The sequence below is a fragment of the Carica papaya genome, chromosome 2 (assembly GCF_054855325.1).
Source record: "Carica papaya isolate Zhongbai chromosome 2, ASM5485532v1, whole genome shotgun sequence".
Classification (NCBI taxonomy): domain Eukaryota; kingdom Viridiplantae; phylum Streptophyta; class Magnoliopsida; order Brassicales; family Caricaceae; genus Carica; species Carica papaya.
The window spans coordinates 15,281,831-15,305,047 of record NC_142310.1 but is presented as its reverse complement, the minus strand read 5'-3'; the positions used below and the strand labels follow the sequence as shown (position 1 = coordinate 15,305,047).

Genomic DNA, 23,217 nt, shown 5'->3' with positions numbered 1-23,217 from the left:
CAGCATCATACCCCGAAAGAAGCGACGTGGGAGTTGGAGGGCGAGATGAGGAAAAAGTATCCGAACTTATTCGAGACAAATTTGGAGACCAAATTTTTTTTAAGGTGGGGGGATGTAACACTCTGCCAATCACTATATTTAAATGATTTGAAAACCCTATTTATTCAGGCCTTTGGGCCACGTTAAACTTAATTAATTTACTCTACTTAATATTTATCATGATTCTTAAATCTAGTTAATTTTTATTTAAATTTTTTTATTTAAATTTATTTAATTTTGCGTTTAACTTATTTAAATTAATTATAAAAAAATTGAGAGAAATCAGGAAAAAAAAAGATGAAACAAGAAGAAATCTCGTAGGGAAGTAAATTACTCGTGCGAGTGCTGGGCACTGTGCGCTCGCGGGTGCTAGACACTGTGCGTGCGTGCATGCGCGCGCAGTAATTGCGGGATGTACGCACAATGCACACATCCCAATGCACACACACACCGGGATGTGCACACAGCGCGGACGCCTTATCCGTGCGCTTTGCACAGGATCAGGACCTACGTGTATCCTATCGCGTGCCGACAGGCCATCTGCGTGTCACCTTCTATTCGGACAGGCACCGCACATTGTGCGCGTGCCGTCCATGCAGTAAGATTTCGCGGATAGGCCTTGTGTGCCTACAGTGCACCGCCGCTGCTAGTGGAGGAGGCCTTCCTTCCTCGTTTTTCATGCCGAGCATCTTTTTGTCTTCTCTCTTCACCGAATTTTGCCACTTGGTGCGAATCTGACGATTCTAAAACTCTATAGATTTGCCCTTCCCTTGCCTTCCTCTCCACACTTCTATTCTTCCATTTTTTTAGGATTTAGGGAGAGGGAGAAATAGTAGTCTAGTGAGAGAAGAAGAAAAAGAAATGAAAATGGTGAAGAAGAAAACATCAAGGTTTTGATAAGGAATCTAGTATTTTTGTTAATGTCTTAAGGACTTTTTTTAGATAAACTAATTTTATATGATTGTGATTTTGCCTGTTTTGTATGCCTCAGTGTTCAGATGAGTCGAATTGTTCTTGTTTTCAAGCACACTATGTGAATTGCAGACACTTGATGAATTGCATGTAATAAATATAATATGTATCGGTAAAAATAAAAGTATAAAGGAAAAAAAAAGAGAAAAATGGAATGAAGCCTATATGGTCCAAAGTATATCTGTATTGACATGCATATTGCATCAAGTGTCTCGTTAGGCTTTTTTCATCTCTGAGGGGTATGTATTCCCTTTGCCCTTCCGAGTATCTATTTCTCCCTCCCCTATATGGTCTGAAAAAAAACGTAAGAGGACCATTCCTAGTAGATGACGATGTACCCTCTAACGAGAGTGGTATCATACTATCTGTAGGGGTCACCCATGGCTAAGTAATGTTATGACTATAGATATCTGTTAGGGCCACTATGGCTAGTACTACCGTGGTTGTAGATTGTACCATGGTTAGGCTACCCGAAAATGGGCCTAAGCAAATTGTCGTACTATATCTGATCTGATCATTCCATTTGGGTAGTTGAAAATCTATATTTGCTCTCAGAGATGGAAGTTGTAATGACTTCGCAAAGCATGATACAAAAATCTGATCATTTCATGATTTATTTAAATTTCTCTATTATTTGGCATGATGTATGTTTTGTTGTCTGTATTAACGTATCGTTTTCTTAACAAATAAATGGTTTTCATAATGTGAGATAGGTAAATAAGAAGGTCAAATGGTAAGCTCTTAAGTCAAAATATTTTACTTTTGAAACCTTACGATGTTAATTTAATATTGTTTTCCTTATTGAACATATGAAACTCACTCTTTCTATGCCTTCCCCCTAGATGAGAAAGAAAGTGAGGAACAACAGGCTGACCTACCCTTGGAAGTCTATGAGGATCCCATGGATTCATAAGTCTGAGTGCATGACTGTTTCTGCACTCTTATGAGTCCAATAGCATAGTGAAAGGAGTGCTCCTTATATTTTGTATTATATTTTTCAGTTACTTCTGGTCTCAGTATATATATGTATTGGAACTCATATGTATTTGTAAGGGATTTCTAATAATTTTGTTCCGCTGCATAAATTTTTTAATGCACTTGTTATTGTGTATCTATATCTAACATCCATTTGCCTTACTTAGAACTTGAGATGTCACAATAAAGGAAAAAGTGTCTTAATAGAGTTGGTAACCTTAAAATAAAATATAATAATTATATTTTAATTATAGAATTATTATGTTTTATGAGAATTACAATATAATAATTATTACAGAAAAACGGTTATCAACATATTCAATTATCATGAATGTGTTTTGCCCTCTTCTCTTATCTATAAAAGGAGCATAGATTCCTCTTTCATTGTATGCTTCCATAAATTAAAGTTCCAAAATACATATGTATAATAGTTAAATAGAGAAAAGAAGTGAGTTTGAGAATTAAGGGTTTTATCAAAGCAGTCTCTCAATCACACTATGTCTAAGCATCTTTGAATGATATGTAACTCTAATTTTCTATTTTTTCTTAGGATGTGTTAAATTTAATAGAATTGGACAAATTAACTTCTGCATCAAATTTTCTTACATTTGGTAGCAAAGCAAATTGAATTCATACATCTTAGAATTATGACTTTATTCTAATGGTGTTGACTATTAACATGTTTATTTCTGAAAAACAAGACATGTTAATATGATGCTTTTTTATAATGTTTAGCTTATGTTTATATATCGTAGTTGTGTATATGATAATAAAATGCATAAATTATATAGAATAATGAATTTTGATTCTGTCAACTATTAAATGCGGAGTTGGATTTGACAAACATTTTGATTTACATTAATAGTCAATTTTTGAAATGTTAATATATATGTATATATTTTTACACAAACTACGGTTGAGTAGTTTTATGACTTAATATCTATTAAGTTAAATAGTTACAAAAGTAACTTAGGTTTATGAGTGTTGTGTTGATTAAACTACATTAAAGAATTAAGAAAAACTTATAAAGGAACAATACATATATTTTAATATTCATAATTAGTAGATTGAGACTAGCCTAAAGAAAAGTCACTTTCTACTAATTATGAAATGATAATTTATTTAATGTTATTTAGATAGATACCCAAAGGTAACATATAAATAACACAAAATAGTAAATATTTTAAGCTCCATTTGTGACACCCCAAAATTTTTGGTCAAGACTCGAATGTCTATATTTAAACTTATTCGAATTTATTTTTAATTTGGCTTAAATTATGTGTGTGTGTGTAAATATTTTAAAATTTAGAAATGGAAATAAAAAAACAAAGCAAGCAAAAAAAATGGAAAAGAAGACGCCTCACAAGAAAACCCAGCGGGAAAAACCTACAGGAATGCCTTGCAAGTGTGCATGCCTTGTGGGCAACTACCCCGCCCACGCAATAGAGCCTACACGCATGTGGATTGACACGTCCACTCACCCAACCAGCCACTGTTCAGCTAGGTTGCTTTCACTTTCACTATAACTGATCAACACTTGCAACTCCAAGACATGCACGGTCGACCATTAAGTCGATCAATGGTCGTGCCTGCTTGCATGTGATCTGATGGATCACATTCGTCCACCATCTCCATATTTAAACCTTCCTTCTCCTCTATGTTCTTTATTCTTCCATTTCACCATTCAAAAGAAGAGATAAAACTTTAAACTAGAGAGAGGGAGAGAAAGAGAGAGGAAACTTGAGAGAAAAGCAAGCCACTCCACCGCAATAAGGTTATCACCAAGATATTTATCCCTTCTCTAAGTGGTAAGCCTCTCACTTTCCTTTCTTTTTTTCTTTCCAGAACTAATGCACACCACAAACTCCATTTTCTTCTTCTTTGTGCTTACTACAGAAAGGTTCTGCAAGTCCGACCACTATAGTAGGCTTTTCTTTTTAAAACCTGCGAGCTTTTCTGTTCCTTTTTTGAAACCAAACTCTGCTCAATTGTTGGTAAGGAATATGGTACTATTTTCATAACCCTTATGGGATTTTCATAACCCTGTGCTGAATGTGTGGGCAAAGCACCGCGTGTGAGGGATTTGAATTCCCGCAAGAGCTGGTTTTTGACACGCCCACCGTGTCTGGCCCGTTTGTCTATGTGCATGGCAACACACGACTGCTGGGCTGTGTGATTCCGTAAAGCACACTCGTGTGCCAAGAGAGCCTCACGATTAGCCCCTGCCTCACCCGTTTAGCAGTTGTAGCGAGGGATTTTTTCCCACAGGCTTTAGAATGGATAATGGGCCTTAAATGGGCATGTGTCATTAAGAAGGCTTCAAAGAGCTTGTAACTTGATCAATGGGCCTCTACTAGGCCCAAGTCTATCACTAGGCCTAGCCAGGCTCGAGGATTTGAAATGGACTCTCATAGGGTCTAAAATTGAGTTTTAGAGCCCAAGGGGCAGGAAATGGTTTTGATGGATCCCAACTGGGTCCAGGTGAAATTGGAATAGGGTCAATGGGTTATTAACAGGGAAGGTGAGCCCCACTGGCTGAAAATGTCGAACAAATATATTAATAGGCCTACTGGGCTGAATGGTACAAAAATCTCGGAAAGTCTGATTTGGTCTAATCGATTAGGGTTTTTTATTATAGTAGTACTGATTTAATACAATAACGTAATTCAAACCCGAAACCCTAAATTCGTTTACCTGTTATCACAGAAGGGTTACTATTATCCATCTATTTACTGATTGTTACCGCTCCCTATTACAGTGTATTAGCCTTCCCTCTGATGAAAAAGGATCGCGATCGACTGTAGGGGCCATAGTGATGAAGTAATATCTTGATCATAAAACTTCTGTATTACTTTTTTCTGAATTAAATTGTTATTCCATTAACAATAGTAGTTAGGTATCCTTTCTATCTTCCGTTGATATAAGATAAAACAGCTTTGCGCAAAGATCTGAACCATTAGAACCAAAATAAGTCATTTTATTAAGATAGCTTCGTTTATCTATTAGTCCAGTCATCGATTAGTTATAAGTTACTGTAAATGATGGGTTGTCATGCATCTGATTATGTAGTTAGGGAAGGACCAGTGAATGTTATTTTAAGAAAGTATGTTAGTATTTTTACTATGAAATTTTCAGCAATCTCAAACACGCAAGTACAGTTTTTAAAATGATAAATGTATTTTCACTAGTGTGTCTTAATTAACCTTTAAACATTATGAGTATGGTTATAATGTTATTTTCTTTATTGAGTTTAATGGAACTCACCCCAATCCATTCTCCCTAGGTGATGTTGAAGAAGAAGATCTGTCTCTTAACCTGCCACTTGATGCGTGTTTGGCTCCATTCATGGATCCATAGCTTGTTGAGTGCGAATGTGCACATCACTCTGGAAGATTTCTGTTTTTATAATGAAAGAAGTGGCTAAAACTATGTCTATAATTTATTTTGTTAGTTAACTTCTTTGGCTCATAAGTGTAAAGTACACTGTTAATTTTTGTAAGGGATTAATGAACTTTTGCATTATACCTATATATTTGCACTTATATATGTTCTGTATTGGACACCGCTTCCCACTAGATAGGTGGATGTCATAGGTGGTATCAGAGCAAGATCCCTAAAGCATCCCTTACACTGAGACCTGGGACTTAGACTTAGTAAAACTGAAAATTTTTCTCAGAAATGATACTAATTTAGAGGCCCTAGTTAAAAACATTTTACTAAACCTTTGTCTCCCTTTTGTAGCCAAACATGACTCAAGGGAGATTATACGTTGAGAGAATTAATGCCCAGGATGCTACAATCTGGTAGAATTCACGGAGTTATTCAGGGCTATTCAGGGTATGACCGCTGTTGTAGGCCATACTCACAATAATCATCGTCCTCGTCCTAAAAAGGACCAACCAAATCCTGTTCGTACTATCTCCAATAACATATTTGAATTCTGGAGGTTAGACCCTCATTCCTTTAATGGTGGACCAAACCTATGATTGTTGAAGCATGGATTATATACATGAAAAGCTTTTTTTTATCCTTGAACTCACAGAGAACAGAAAGTCCCCGTAGTAGCCTTCATGTTTACAACAGAAGCTGAACATTGGTGACATCTCAAGAAGGAGACTTTATCCATCCCTACCACTTGGGATATATTTCTCGATGCATTTCTTAAGAGTTTCTTCACAATTATGTTCGAGGGTAAATGGAAGAGGAGTTCCAAGATCTTCATCAAGAAAGCATGTTGATCGGCCATTACACTTTTAAATTTATCCAGTTGTCCCGTTTTGCCTAAGAATCAATAGTTACTAAGGGTAGGAATGCCTAAAAATTTATGAAGGGTCTGAGGGCTGATATCTTCAATCAAGTAGCTACAATGAAACCTACTACCTATGCAAAAGCCCTAAAAAATGCTCAACTGACCAAAGAACTTCTCGTTGCCCATTACTAACATATTCACCATGTTAGGGCACAAAACCAACAAAAAATGAAGCTGATCGATTAGGATTGCACTGAAAAATGACTGAGTGTAGGCCCAAGTATGGTAGTTTTTCCATTCATCCTCCACCCCCAGGTAATACTTCAAATCCTACTTAGGTGTGTCGACATTGCAACAAAAATCATGGCAAGTACACTTGCTCTAAGGTGAATAATGCTTGTTACAAGTGTGGGAGCGCACAACACTTTATGAAGGATTGTGTCCAAAAGACCAGGGATGCAACCAGACCAGTAGCTAGAGTAAGGGTTTTTCACCTAAATGAGCCAAACGCCATCCTGACACCAGTCGTGATTCAAGGTACGCTTTCTATCCATGATTCTATAGCTCATGCTTTGATAGATACTAGTGTTAATCATTTATTTCATGTAAATTTTCTAGGAATCTATTAGCTAAACCTGAACCCCTACAGCAAGGTTTAATTGTAGAAACATCTTCTAAATCCATATTAGAACCCCATGTTGTGTACAAGTCGTGTGAGGTAGGTATTTTGGGAATTAAGTTAGCGGTAGATCCTATACTTTTAGACTTTCAGGGCTTCAACATGACATTAGGTATGGATTGGTTAAAAGCCTGTCGTGCCATCATAGACTACTATGACAAAACGGTGACCCTTCATGATATGGGACATTGTGAAAATGATCAAATCAACTTCTATAACCCATTCAACATATGCAATATTGAAACTTAACCACCTAAAAACCCTCCCTCTAATTAAATCTAGCATCTTAAAAGGAAAGCAAAAATAAAAACTAGGGAATTAAAACAAAAAAAAAGAAAAAACGTAACGAACTTACTAATAAGTTGATCCTTGCTCTTTGACACAACAAGCCTTCTGAAGGCTCCTGCTTCTTGAAGAACTTAAATAAGCTAAACAAATTAGCAAAATGTTAATTCTTAAAGAAAAGCCAAAACTTTCAATATTATTTCTCTTAAATGATTGTGTTTACAACCTATGGACAAAGGCCTATTTATATGTTTTTCCAGAATAGTTCTAAATGATCATAATTACTCAAAAAATTAATAAAATATTATTCTATCCAAGCTAATTACAAGATAAATAATTAAAATAATGTTAGAGATAGAAATTTTATTAAAATAATAATTAAAATAGGATGGGTATTATCCCCTGAGATTTCCACATAAAACACATGGGAAAATTAATTAAAAATATGGAAAAATTAAGGTGGGGTCCAAGGAGAATTAAAAAAATAAATAAAATAAAAATTTAGCATAGGGAAAATTGGCCGGGTTGCGGTCGAGTGGATTACGCAGGCCAGCCAGTAAGTCATACAGGCCCACGGTTTGGGCTTGCTTATGGAGCACGAGCTCGTTGGGCTCGCACCTACCTCAGCTTTGTACTAGGCACACGACTAGCCAACTAAGCCTATGCGTGTGCGACTAGTTCTACGCACAGGGCCAATGGGGCTCGTGCATGGGCCCCACTACGTGCTTGAGCACACGACTCGTGCGAGTACTAACGGGGAGTACGAGTTGGTCGACACACTCAGCACACGTGAGGGCAGCCTTGTTCATGCATGGGGAATTGTGCCCACATGTCAAGGAATTCTCTTGCCTCCTATTTTCTTGCAGGGTATATAGTCGCTACGATTTGTGCATTATATACTCTCAAAATACCAGAGAACATGGGGCCTAATTATCCTGATTATGCATTGCAACACATGGATACCCCATGGGTACCCACACCCAAGACAACATCCGGGCCTTCCTCTTTGGTCAAAATTTTTAGGATGAGCGATCATCTAGCGGTGAGGCCCATTACCCTTTAGGTTTCTAGCACCTTCTAGTGTCGTCTCTTTCTAGATTGAGTTTTTTGTCTAGTGGATTCAACCTCGTTGTTTGATACTGGGTCAAGGATAGAGTGGCCTTGAGTACTATCACTTCGTAACTACTTTTTTTGTTTCCCAAAAGGTCATCAGTACTAGCCCGTTTTCAACCTTCCACTGGTTTAGGCATGTCTTTAGCAGCTATCGCATCATCCCCCCTTCTTTGAGAGGATTCATCCTTGAATCTGCAGTGGTTATAAATTTTTCATCTAGGGTTAAAAAAGACAGAGGATTTACTAGACAACCAGCAGGGTGCTTGGGTTATTCTTGAATGGAGAAATAGCTTTTGACTTTGTCTGAATAGTTACTTTTCTCTGTTTGTCTTTTAGCGAACTCATCATATGCCTTTTTATTTTGAGTTGGTCATCATAAGCATCTCTTTTGACAAATGTGTCAAAACATAAGTAAAGTTTCCCATTAAAATAGAGTATTGATTCCTTTCACCAATATGGCTAACATCCCGATCATATTACCATGGCCAACCTAGCAGTAGATGCCCTGCTTGCATGGGAACCACATCACACAATACCTTAGGTATATAATCACTAATAGAAAATGGAACACCTACGTACTGGGTGACATTGATCTCTTCACTATCATCTAATGAGTGTAATTTGTAGGGGTTACGATGCTATTTGCAAGTCTATCATGCCCGATCCACTAGCAAAAAGCTGGTAACATTAGTACACCTGCCTCCGTCAATTATCATGCTATAGACCTTTTTGTTGACCAAACATCTAGAGTGGAAAATAGTTTTACTCTTATGGTTGCCTTTGGGCTTAACTTGTATGTTCAAGACTCATTGAGCCATAAACACATCTCCCTGCACTGGTAGGGGGATACTTTCTCTATTACACCAACTAATGGCAGGTCTTCCTACTTGTTACTACTCTCATGATCATTGATGATATCTCTATCATCTCTGATATGACGCACTGATTGGGACATGGGGATGCAATATGCCCAACTCCTAAGCACTTGAAATACTTAACAGTGTTTTGGCGAATGGCTGGTGCCTTATGATTAATTATTGGGTTACCAGTAGGTTATTTTCCTTTACTCTTGTCTATCTTCTTACCTTTATCCCTTCGAGCTCATCTTTGATTTCCTTTGGGAGTGTTGTTGACACACCCTCAATTGGTTCCTTTACCTTTCAATTGCCTTTCAATATTGGTTGCTTTATGCACTATTTCTTCCAGGTCGACATAGTTTTGGAGTTCAAGGATGTTGGCTATATCTTTGTTTAGGCCCTCCAAGAATTGAGCCATGGTGACTTCCGGTCGTTCGTCGACTCAGGCCCAAATCATGGTTATTTATATTTCCTTGCACTACTCTTCCATTGACTTGGAACCCGAGGTTAGGCATTGTAATTTCAGGTTCGTGTCCCTGTCAAACTAAGCTGGCACAAATCGCTTCCTTATGGTGATTGACAAGTCCCCATCCCATTTTTTGAGAAGGGTTAACCAATCCCACCATATTGAAGCATAGCCGAAAAACTCAAGGGTGGCCAACTTAAGCTTTTTCTCTTCACTATAATTGTGGTAACTGAAGATGTGATTGACCTTCTGTTCCTACTCGAGGTAGGCCTTTGGGTCATTCTTCCCTTTAAAGGCTGGTATCTAGAATTTAAAGTCATATAGGTCCATGTCCGCCTCATCGCGACGACCTCCCTATTTGTCACCAGCGTCATCGCCACAAGACCCTATCTCTTCTCGCACTATTTCGCATCGGGTGCCATTGCGATGTTCGCCTCACTCCTGACGATCCATGCGGGCAGCCATGTTTCCCAATTGGAGACTTAACTGGGTGAACATGCCCAGGACCCTTTTTTCTATGGTGGCTAGTCTGTTGTTGACACTTTGGGGATACATTGCGAAGTTCCTACAAAGACAAGAGTTAGTGAAAGTAAAAACTCTCCCTTACCTCTGCTCATGTTTACCTTGCAATCTCTCAATTGACAACTTTCTTTGTTGAGTTGAATGTTCAGAATCAGAATCATTTGTATTGGGTTTGCATGTTAGTCCTTATGACAACACAAAATCCTAAGGATTTCGATTTCCACTGAAGCTCAGAAACAAGGATACAGAAAATGAAATGGTGTGCTTCTTGAGTGTTAAGCAACTAGTATCAATTAGTCACTTAATTTTATAATGGAAAAAAAGTAAAATAAAAGACAAAAAATGTAGATTACAAAGAATGACAATTTGGACTAACGTGTAGGGATATGATCAATCCCAATGGATATAATCGGAAGGTGTATCTAAATATGGTATCCCCAATTTATCGGCTACGCTCTAAGACTGGTCAAGTTTCTTTATGAAACATTGATGCCAGATTATAGAAATACAATTCAAAGATTAAATGTGAATGATGTGCGAAATAAAAACAAAAGTTTTTGCTCACACCCGTTAGGTGGGGTACTCTGCCTTTAATTTCTCAAAGGTTTTTTAGTCACCAATCAGGCGGTTATTCTGCTTTTGTTATGCAAAATACAAACTTATCTATTGCTTTATTGGGTGCAATTAAGATATTTTTTTATTTTTGATATATAATTTTCTTCTAAATAATGGAATAAACACAAAATTACTTGAAACGAACAAATAGAATGGATTCAAGTAATATGCAAATGATTTAATAATCAAAATAAATGTGAATGTTAATTTAATAACAAGAATGTTGAACAAAAATAAAGATAGTTTTGGTTTGTAGGAGCCTAATGACGCGGGAGGGTATGAAGAAGATCGAATCAACTCCTATAACACTCAAAGTACGCAACATCAAAACTTAATTGCCTAAAAAACTCTTCCCTCTAATTGAATTTCCAATCCTATGAGGAAAACAAAAACTATGGAATTAAAATAAAGAAAGAAAAAACATCACAGACTTACTGATAAGTTGATCCCCGCTCCATGACTCAACAATACTTCTGAAAACTCCTTCTTGAAGAACTTGAAGAAGCTAAAAAAATTAACAAAATGCTAATGCTTGAAGAAAAGCCAAAGCTTTCAATATTATTTCTCTCAAATGAATTTTTTTTACAACCTATGGATGAAGGTCTATTTATAGGCTTTTCCAGGATAGTTCTAAATAATCACAATCACTTGAAAAATTAATAAAATATTATTCTATCCCAATCTAATTAAGAGATAAATAATTAAAATAATTCTAGAGATAGAAATTTTATTAAAATAATAATTAAAATAGGATAGGAATTATTTCATGTGTTTTCCATGTAAAACATGTGGAAAAATTAATTAAAAACATGGAAAAATTAAGGTAGGGTCCAAGGAGAATTTAAAAAATAAAGAAAATAAAAATTTGGTGGAGGAAAAATCAGTTGGGTTGTGGGTCGATGGATCACGCAGGCTGACCTAATGGGTAACACGAGCTGCATGAAAACGGGCCTGCAGGTTTGGCCAGCGCTCTACTGGGCACATGTCTAGCCCGGCTATGTGTTCCGTGTGCAACTGGCTGAAAGGGCATGTGCATGCAGGGCTAGTTCTGTGTGTGGGGCCAACAGGCCCCAAGCGCGGGCGCTGCTGCGCGTTTGGCCACACAGCCTATGCGAGAACTAACACGAGGCGTGCGGGTTGGTCCACATGTTCGACACACGTGCAGGCAACCTCGTTCATGCGTAGGGAACTATGCCCACGTGTCGAGGAATTCTTTTGCCTCCTATTTTCTTATAGGGTATATGGTCGCTTCGATCTATGCATTACACACTCTCAGAATACTGGCGGACATGGGGGTCAAGTATCCTTTAAGTACATTGCGACACATGTGTACCTCACAGGTGTCCATACCCAGACAACATTTGGCCTTCCTCTTTGGCCGAGATTTTTGGGTCAAACTGTTCTCTAGCGATGAGGCGCCTTACCCTTCAAGTTTCTGGCACCTTCTTGTACCGTTTCTTTCTAGGCTTGAGTTTTTGTCTGGTGGATTTGGCCTCATTGTTATATACTTAGTAAGGGATATAGTGGCCTTGAGTAGTGTCGCTTAACAACAACTTCTTTTTGTTTCCTAGAAGGTCATCAGTACTAGCTCGCCTCTTACTTCCACTAGTTTAGACAGGCATGTCTTTGGCGGCTATTGCGTCACTTCACTTCCCAGAGAAGAAATCCTTTCATTAACATGTTGCATGAACATTTTTCTGTAATAAAAACAGGTATTTTGAATAATACTTATTTTCTAAATTTTATTTTATATAAATATATTATGATTTAAATAACGTAGTTATTTTTTTAATGTCTCTTTGTATATAGAACATCATGGATTCTGAAAACACCATACAATTGATTCTAATTATTTGTGACTACTCGAATGTTTTTCTGGATGAAATTTTGGGTATGCCACCTGGGTAGGAGATTGAGTTTTCCATCGACCTGCTTCCAGGTACACTTCTAATCTGCAAAGCTCCTATTGTATGGGTCGTGCAGAACTTAGAGAACTGAACCGTCAACTAATAGCTCTACGACTCAAGAAGTTAATCAAACCCAGTAGCTCATCGTGAGGTGCCCCAGCGTTGTTTGCTAAGAATAAGGATGGGAGCCTCAGAATGTGCATTAATTATCAAGAATTGAATTAGGTAATGATAAAGAAAAAGTATTCTCCGCCCTGTATTGATGACCTACTCGACTAGTTTCAGTGCAGCGGTCTTTTCCAAGGTTAACCTCTGATATGATTATCATTAGTTAAGAGTTAAAAGAGAAGACATTCCCAAGATGACATTTTATTGTAGGTTGCCATTATGAGTTATGGGTTATGCCTTTTGGATTGATCAACACTCTTGCAGTCTTTATGGATCTCATGAACAGAATCTTTAAGCCTGTACTAGACAAATATGTTATCGTCTTCATTGATGATATACTTGTATATTTTAATGACCACATGGAACATGCTACCCATCAAGCACATGTTCTGGAGACCCTCCGACAGCATAGATTGTATGCCAAATTTAGTAAGTGCACCTTTGAGTTAGATCGGATCTTTTTCCTTGGCCATGTTATTTCTTGTGAAGGTATTTCTATGGATCCCTTTAAGGTAGAAGTTATGATAAAATTATGGTTGACCGAATGATGTTTCTGAAGTCCGTAGCTTTCTGGGTTTAGCCGGATGCTACCGTCTGTTTGTTGAAGATTTTTTCCAACATTGCTGCCCGGCTAACAGACCTTACCAGGAAAGGCATTAAGTTTCTTTGGAGCCCAAAGTATAAAAAAAATTTCAGAGATGTTGGATGGACTTTTTAAAGGACTACGACTATAAAATCTTGTACCACCCCGGTAAAAGAACTATAGTTATTGATGCTCTTAGCAAGAAGGACTCGGTCTTGTTGGCACAAAATGATGATTTTAAAGAGGAAAATGCTTGAGGTAATTCAAAATCTTGGATTGAAACATCGAGATGACGATGCCTATCTTGCCCAGATTAGGATCCAACCTACTCTTATTTAGAGAATTAAGGATGCCCACTCTACAGATCCCAATATAGATAAATAGAAGGATAAATTGAAAACAGAGAATAAGTTTAATTTAGAATGTTCCATGATGGAACTGTTAGGTTTGGAAATAGTTTATGGGTGCAAGATAACCCTGAACTCAAATTGGATTTTATGAAAGAAGCTCATGCCTCCAAGTTGGCTATTTATCCAGGTAGCATTAAAATGTATCAGAATCTAAGGCTCTAATTTTGGTGGCCATGTATGAAATGTGACATTAATGAATTTGTTTCTAGGTGCCTTACTTATCAACAAGTTAAGGTGGAATATTAGAGACCTAGTGGTCTTCTACAGTGCCTTCCCATCCCATAATAAAAATGAGAGCATGTGATGGAATTCGTCACAGGATTACCACGAACTGGTTCAAGTCATAATGTTATATGGGTCATAGTTGATATAATGACCAAGTTGGCCAATTTCCTAGCAGTAAAGACTACTGATTCTATCAACAAGCTGGTTGGGTTGTATATACAGGAGATTGTCAAACTCTATAGTATTCCAGTTTCTGTGGCATCCAACAGAGATCCTCATTTCACCTTTCAATTTTGGATAAGCTTTTAGGAAGCCTTTGGTACAGTCTTTACTTCAGCACTACTTACCATCCTCAAACTATTGGTCAGTTTGAAAGAACTATGCAAACGTTGGAGGATATATTAAGGGCCTGTGTGCTAAACTTTGGTAGTACACGGGACGAGCATCTACCACTGGTGGAATTTGCTTACAACAACAGTTATCACTCCAGTATTGGGATGATCCCTTAAGAAGAACTTTATGGTAGACCGTGAGGATCCCCAACTTATTGGAACGAATGTGGGAATAGAAATCTTCCGAGAACCAATCTAATTTAGGAGATAATAGACAAGATTGCTGTCATCCGCGAGAACCTCATCACCGCCCAAAGTGGACAAAGGAGCTATGCCAATAATAGAAAAAAATGACCTAGAATTTGTAGTAGGTGATTGTGTCTTCCTTAAGGTCTTAACGACCAAAGGGAACATGTAATTTTGGAATAGAGGTAAGTTAAGTTCTTGCTTTGTGGGACCCTTCGAAATATTAGAATGTGCTGATCCTATAGCTTACCATCTTACTTTACCACAAGAATTTATGGGTCTTCATGATGTCTTTCATGTCTCGATGCTCAAGAAGTACGATCATGACCCTTCTTATGTCATTCCACACCAACAACTCCCGATGTGATTTGACATGACCTACTCATAATACATAGTCGAGATCATTGATCAACAGCAAAGGGTTCTTAGGTTCAGGACGATTCCCATGGTCAAGGTCGTTTGACAATACCACTCCCTCGATGAGGCTACTTGGGAACATGAAGAGGAGATGTGAGATAAATATCATGAGTTATTCTAGAATTTTCAAATTTGGAGTACCAAATATTTTGTAAGGAAGGGAGACTATGACACCACAAAATTTCTAGTCAAAACCTGAATGTCTATGTTTAAATTTATTCAATTTTTTTTAAATTTGGCTTAAATTATGTATGTGTGTGAGTATTTTAAAATTTGGAAATGGAAACAAAAAAAATCAAACAAAAGAAATGGAAAGAAAGACACCTCACGGGCAAGCCTCGGGGGAAAAGCCCATGGGAATGCCTCGCGGGCGTGTGCATGCCTCGTGGGTAACTCCCTCGCTCACGCAATCAAGCCTACATACACGTGGTCAAACACGTCCACTCACCCGACCAGCCACTGTTCGGCTAGGCTACCTTCGCATTCACTGCAATTGATCGACACTTGGCAACTTCAAGCCATGCAGGGTCGGCCATTAAGTCGATTAACGGTCGTACATGCTTGCATGTGATCTGATGGATCAGGTTTGACTGCCATCTTCATATTCTTCCATTTTACCATTTAAAAGAAGAGATAAAACTTTAAAACTAGAGAGAGAGAAAAAAAAAGGAAACTTGAGAGTTAGACGAGAGAAAATCAAGTTGTTTCGCTACAACAAGCTTATCACCGAACTGCTCCTCAATTCTTCGAGCGGTAAGCTTCTCACTTACCTCATTCTTCTTTTCTTTCCAGAACTAATGCACACCATAAACTCTATTTCCTTCTTCTTCGTGCTTACAGAAGAAAGGTTCTGCAAGTCCGGCCGCTGCAGCAGGCTTTTTTCTTTAAAACCCACAGCTCTTTCCCTTCCTCTTTTGGAACCAAACTCCGTTTAGCTGTTGGTAAGGAATATGGCAGAATTTTCAAACCCCTGATGGAATTTTTTTTTTGATTAAAGGCGTCTTAAATATGCATCCATGAAATAATTTAAAAAGGAAATATTTCGTATCAAATGTTCGATGAAATTTCATTTGCTTCAGTCTAATGTTTGAGGATTGTGAAAGCTTGTTTAGTGGTGGTTTTAGAGGAGTTTAAATTACATGAATTAATTGAAAGAAGGTTGGATAAATAGGGCACCAAGGTACTGAGAAAAGTGGCTACACAAGCACCACGATGTGCCAGACATACGAGGGCCACTGTCTAGGAACACGTGTGTCGAGACAGGGCCCCGCACATGCAATGCCTGCACATAACAGCGCACTCATGTTCGCCAGGTGCTCATGTGCTGCAAGGGAGCCCACAAATGACATGCGTGTGCCTATGTAGGGACTGCTTTGGCATGCCCTTAGTGCGGAAGCCAATCCCCAAGCATGCACGGTTCACACGCGATTGTGCACTCCACTGAGCACCCATCGCGCGAGCGAGAGCGTGCACAAGCATACTATGCTGCGTGAAGGATACTGATAGTACACTACATTGCAAGCGCGTGCGGGCATGCTGCACCACAGAAACACGCGTGCAGACACCCACGTTATGCGAGCATGCAGGCATAGTTCCCCACGCGAGGCGACTTGCAGTCCCATGCACAAGGGCTAGTCCCTGACACCCCCACAGTGTCCAACCTGTTTACCCATGTGCACGGAAACGTGCTGTACGCTGGACTGAGTGACTCTACCAGCCACACTCGTGTGCCAAGAGCACCTCACAGCTAGCCCCTGCCTCGCCTGTTTGGCGGATGCAGTGAGGGATTTGCATTAAATGGGCCCGTGTCATTTGGAAGACTTTAAGGAGCCTTTAACTTGACTGATGGGCTTCTACTAGACCCAAGTCTGTCACTAGGCCTAACCAAGCCCGGAGATTTAAAATGGACTCTCATAGGATCCAAAATTGAGTTTTAGGGCCTGAGGGTCTAAAAAAGGTTTTAATGGATACCAACCGAGTTTGGCCAAATTTGAATGGGCATATGGGCCGTGAACAGGATAGGCACTGGCCAAAAATGATATAGAAGTATAGTGATAGGCCTATTAGGCCGAATGGTACAAAATTCTCGAAAAGTCTGAAATGGTCTAATTAATTAGGGTTTTTTGTTATGGTAGTACTGGCTTAATACAGTAATATAAGTCAACCCAAAACCCTAAATCTGTTTGTTAGTTATTATGGACGGGTTATTATTATGCACCTGTTACCCACTGTTAGTGAACAACACCCTGTGAATGAACACTGTATTGGCCTTTCCTCCTACAAGAGTTAATCGTTACCGACTATAGGGATCATAGTGGTGAAATAATGTCGTGACTATAAAACTAATGTATTATTATTTTCTGAATTGAATTGTTACTTCCATTCACAATGGTAGTTAGGGATCCCTTTTGTCTTCCTTTGATATAAAATCAAACAACTTCGCACAACGATCTGAACCATTGGAACCAAAATGAGTCATTTTATTTGGATAACTTAGTTTATTTATTAATCTAGTTATCGGTTAGTTATAAGTTGCTATAAATGATGGGTTGTCATGCATCTGATTATGTAGTTAGGGATGGATTGGTGAATGTTATTCTAAGAAAGATATATTAGTATTTTTACTATGAAATTTTTAGTAGTCTGAAACATGCAAGTACAGTATTTAAACTAATAAATGTATTTTCACTTATATGTCTTAATTAACTTTTAAGACATTATGAGTATGGTTATAATGCTATTTTCCTTATTGAGTTTTATAAAACTCACCTCAATCCATTCCCCTAAGATGATATTGAAGAAGAAGATCTGTCTCTTGACCTATCCCTTGATGCATGTTTGGATCCATTCATGGATTCGTAGCTTGTTGAGTGCGAATGTGTGCATCGTTTTGGAAGATTTCTATTTTCTTAATGGAAAAAGTGGCTAGAACTGTATCTATTTTTGTTAGATAAATTTTTTGCCTCATAAGTGTAAAGTACATTATTAATTTTTGTAAGGGATGAATGAACTTCCGCATCGTACTTATATATTTGCACTCATATCTATTCTATATTGGACACCACTTCCCATTGGGTAGTGGGATATCACACCATTTGAGTGAACACTATATATGCTAAAGTTTTACCCAAAGAAAAAACTATAGTGATATCAATAGTTCATCATTTATAAATATACTTGAGATTTTACTGTGAGCATTATTCTATTTGTACAGTTCTCACTTCATTGCATTCTCTTGCATTCAGAATAACAACTTTTGATTGATCAAATTTTTCATAGTGGTATGAAAAGGTCCAATTCTCACTAGGTGTATTAGATCTTGACCTGGCTTTAATAACTAAAAAACCTCCTGAAGCTACCAATGATTGTACCCCAAAGCAGATGGAATAATTGAAAGTTTTGTTAAGGTCGAATAGACTTAGTTTTATGTTTATGAGAATGACTATTGGTACTAATATCAAGACCTCACTCCCTCAAATTGAGACAGCCTCCAAACTTCTGAAATATGTGGAGAAGCATTTCAAATGTGTCGATAAGTATCTTGCAAGCACATTAATGACTAAATTGACCACTAAGAAAAATGATTGTCAGAAAGAAATTCAACAACACATTCTGAACATGGCTGAAAAAGCTATAAAATTTAAGGCATTGGGTATGAACATGGATGAGTTCTTCTTAGTAAAGTTTGTAGTTAACTCACTTCCTTCACAGTTTGCTCCATTCAAGATCCACTATAACATTAATAATGAGCAGTGAAACATAAATGAGTTTACTAGTAAGTGTATTCAGGAGGAAATGAGATTAAAGTAAGACAGACATAATTTTTCCCTTGTCGTAGCTCATGGAGCTATGAAATAAAGCAAATCTAGAAAAGCAAAGAATATTCCACCAAAGAAACAGTGTGGATCTTGGGAGAATAACCAAAGTCATGATGGAAAATTCACTTTAAATTACTATTTTTATGGCAAGAAAGGTCATGTGAATAAGGAATGTAATAAATGTAAGGCTTGATTCGAAAAGAGATGTATAAATCTTTCTTTTATATGTTATGAATTAAATCTTGCTGAGGTTCCTTCTAATAGTTGGTGGATTGAGTCTGGAGCCATAACTCATGATACTATTTTAATGCAGGGATTCCTTACAACCTAGAAACCGAAAGAAAGTAATAACGGTAGTTGTGAGTATGTATTGCTTGCTACTAGTGACTAGTCATCAGATGGATCTTTTGAATATTTTTTATGTATCTTCAATTTTTAGGAATTTAATTTCTCTATCTAAAATAGATGTTCTTAGATATTCAGTTTATTTTGGTTGTAAAAAACTAAGTTTGGTGTTTCAATCAATGACAGTTGGTTTTGATATTTTATATGACTGTTTACATAAAATTTTTCTGAATCAAGAATTTGAACAAGCTTTAGTTAGCCTGCATCCAAATATTAGTTCAAAACATGACTTAATTAATGAAAATTCTTCATTCTTGTAGCAAAAAATATTAGGGCATATGTAACACTCTACCCATCATTGTGCTAAAATGATTTAAAACCTCTCTTTATTCGAGCTTTTGGCCGCTTTGAACTTAATCAATTTACGCTGTTTAATAATTTTCATGATTCATGATTTTAATTTATTTTTATTTTTATTTTATTTTATTTTAAATTAAAAAATTAGAAAAAAAATCAAAAACGGCAAAATGGGAAAAATTGCTCGCGAGAAAAATCCTACAAGAGGGTGGTTTGCCCACGCGTGTGCTAGGCATTGTGCGCACGCATGCACGCACAGTGACCACGGGGCATGTGCACAGCGCGCACGACGTGGGGTCAGGACCTGTGGACGCATCCTGTCGCGCACAGGCAGGCCGTCCATGCGTAACTTCGCACACGGATAGGTGTCACACACTGTGCGCGCGCCGTCCGCGCAGCAGGCCTGTGCGCACAGGGCCTGCATACCCGCAAGCTAGCCATTACATGCACGGCAGTAGGCCTCTGTGCCTGCAGCGCACCGATCGGAGCACAATCACTTCGAACAGTGCACTGCCGCTGCCTTCGGCAGCGCGCCACCACTACTGGTAGAGGAGGCCCTCATCCCTCGTTTTTCATGTCGAGCATCTCTTTTTCTCTCTCTTCATCGGATTTCACCACTTGTCGCGAATCCAACGATTCTGAAATTCTATAAATTACACTCCCCTTTCTATTCCTCTCCACACTTCCATTTCTTCCATTTTTCAAAGGTTTAGAGAGAGAAAGAGAGAGATAGTAGATTAGTGAGAGAAGAAGAGAAAGAAAGGAAAATAGTGAAAAAGAAATCATCGAAGTTTCAGTAATGAATCTAATATTTCTTTCGACGTCTTAAGGAATATTTTTAGATAAACGAATTTAATATGATTGTTATTTTGCCTATTTTGTATGCCTCTATGTTCAGATGAGTCAAATTGTTCTGGTTTTCAAGTATGCTATGTGAATTACAGACACTTGATGAATTTGCATGTAATAAAAATAATATGTAATTGGTAACATTAAAAAGTATAAAAGTAAAGAAAAAGAGAAAAGTGGAATAAAGCCTGTATGGTTCGTAGTGTATCATGCATATTGCATCAAGTGTCTCGTTAGGCTTTTTATCTCTGAGGAGTATCTGTTCTCCTTGCCCTTCGGGGTATCTGTTTCCCCCCTATCTAGTTTGGAAAGACGTAAGAGGACCGTTCTCAGTAGATGACGGCGTGCCCTCTGACAAGCGTGGTACCACATTATCTGTAGGGGTCACCTGTAGCTGATTAAGTCGTGACTATAGATATATATTAGGACCACTATGGTTGGTACGACCGTAGTCATAGATCGTATAATGGTTTATCTAGCCGGAAGTGGGCCTGAGCAAATTGCTGTATCTGTATCTGATCTGGTCATCCCACTCGAATAGTTTGAAATCTGTATCTACCCTCAGAGATGGAAGTTTGTAACAACTTCGCGAAGCATGATACGAAAACTTTGTGCATTTCATAATTTATTTCATTTTTTTTTATTATCTGACATGATGTATATTTGTTTTTTTGTGCTAATGTATCATTTTCTTAACAAATAAATTATTTTCATAATAGTGAGATAGGTAAACGAGAAAGTTCAACGGTAAGATAAAATAATAAATTTTTGAAATCATACGATGTTAATTTAATACTGTTTTCTTTACTGAGCATATGGAACTTACTCTTTCCATGGCCCCCCCAGATTAGGATGAAAATGAGGAATCGCAGGTAGACCTACCCTTGGAAGTCTATGAGGATCTCGTCTACAAGTCTCAGTGCATGACTGTTCTCGCACTCTGATGAATCCAACAGCATAGTGAAAGAAGTGGCCATTATGTTTTGTATATTGCAACTACTCTGGCCTCAATTTATGTATGTATTTGGAACATTATATATATTTGTAAGGGATTTGTTATGGTTTGATTCTGCTGTATAAAGTTTATCATGCACTCATTATTCTGAATCTGTATCTAACACCCATTTTTCTTAATTAGTACTTGAGATGTCACAGATGGTATCAAAACAGAATTTCGCAGAACAAATCCCTTGCACTGAGACGTAGGGTAGATGAACCTTTTAGAGTACCTAGGAAAGAAAAATGTCCTCTTTTCAAATATTAAACCTCCAACTCGTGTCTTCCTTTTTTATATAGGAATGATGCAGGGAAGACCATTCGTAAAGCGTACTGAATGACCTGAACCCCTAGATCATCCGACGAGGGCTGAATTTGTAAAACTTTTTCGAGCCATTCAAGGATTAATTGCAGCCATAGGACAGAACCAGACCAACCCTTTTCCACCCCCTGCCCCTGAATTCTGAAACATAGATCAGTCTATTTCTCACAATGTAGCGGAGTTTAGGAAACTTAACCCCCCATACTTTGAAGGTGGTCTTAATCCTTTAGTAACTGAAGCCTGGATCCTATAAATAGAGAAGCTCTTCTCTGTACTAGACCTAACCGAAGAACAAAAAGTCCCTTTTGTAGCTTTCATGTCAAACGATGAAGTCAAACACTAGTGGCGACTTAAAAAAGAAGTCCTGACTACCCCCCACTACTAGGGAAGTTTTTATGGACGCTTTCTTTGATAACTTCTTCCTTGCTTATGTTCGGGAAAAAAAAAAGAAGGAATTCCAGGACCTTCGCCAAGGAAGCTTGTCTGTAGCCCAATATGTAGCTCGTTTTGTTCAACTGTCTAGGTTTGCCCCTTTGATGGTCACCTCTAAAAGCAGAAAAGTTAGAAAGTTTTTCAAAGGCTTTCGTGCTGACATTTATGACCGAGTCGCAATGCTGATACCTAGTTTGTATGCAGAGGTGCTTGAATATGCCCAGTTGGCCAAAAATCTTATCTCGATTAAGCACTAACGCTTTGCCTGAGTTCGTGCCCAACAATTTAGAAAATGATTGCCTGACCCAATAAGTAACCCTCCAGACAAACGAACCAGAATTGCCTTTCCTCCTGCCTTGCCCCCACCTATAGCTCCACCTACCCTAGCTAACCAACCTTGTCAGCATTATGGTTGCTCGCATGGTGACCTGCCCTGTCGGTGTATCAATAACGCCTGCTATCGATGCGGAAGCACCCAGTACCCTATAAAAGACTACCCTCAGTGAACAAAGGATATAGCCTGACCCGTAACACAAGGTCGAGTGTATCACTTAGATGAATATGATGTCCTTCCCACTCCTATCCTCATCCAAGGTATGCTTTCTATTCATAATACTTTTTTCAAGGCTTTGATTGATACTGGTGCAATTCACTCTTTTATTTCCTATGCATTTGCTTGTAATCTAGACTTTAGACCAGAAACTTTAGAAAAAACACTAGTGTTGGAAACTCTATCTAGAAGACTACTAGAGGCTCATTGTGTATATAAGGACTATAAGATAAAAACTTCAGGGATAGAGGTATGTGTAAACCTAATACTATTAGATTTTATAGGATTTGATGTTATATTAGGAATGAATTGGTTGAAAAAGTATAGAGCTATAATAGACTGTGAAAGTAAAATTATAACCTTATGATCCCCGAAAAAGAAATAAAAGTTGTTGTTATCATTTTTCTAACAATTGAATGAACAGGAATATGGACACTGACCCTGTTGTGTGTTCCATACTAATTGTTTGCAATTTTTTGGATGTCTTT

General features: G+C 37.9%; 1 long non-coding RNA gene across 1 annotated transcript; it reads left to right on the top strand.

Annotated features, from left to right (window-relative positions):
- The first annotated feature begins 15,385 nt into the window (after positions 1-15,385).
- LOC148268800 (uncharacterized) lies at positions 15,386-21,536 on the top strand. The gene is made up of 3 exons (XR_015817032.1): positions 15,386-15,813; positions 15,901-16,001; positions 21,281-21,536. It is a non-coding gene; the product is annotated as an uncharacterized LOC148268800 (long non-coding RNA).
- The last annotated feature ends 1,681 nt before the right edge of the window (positions 21,537-23,217 follow it).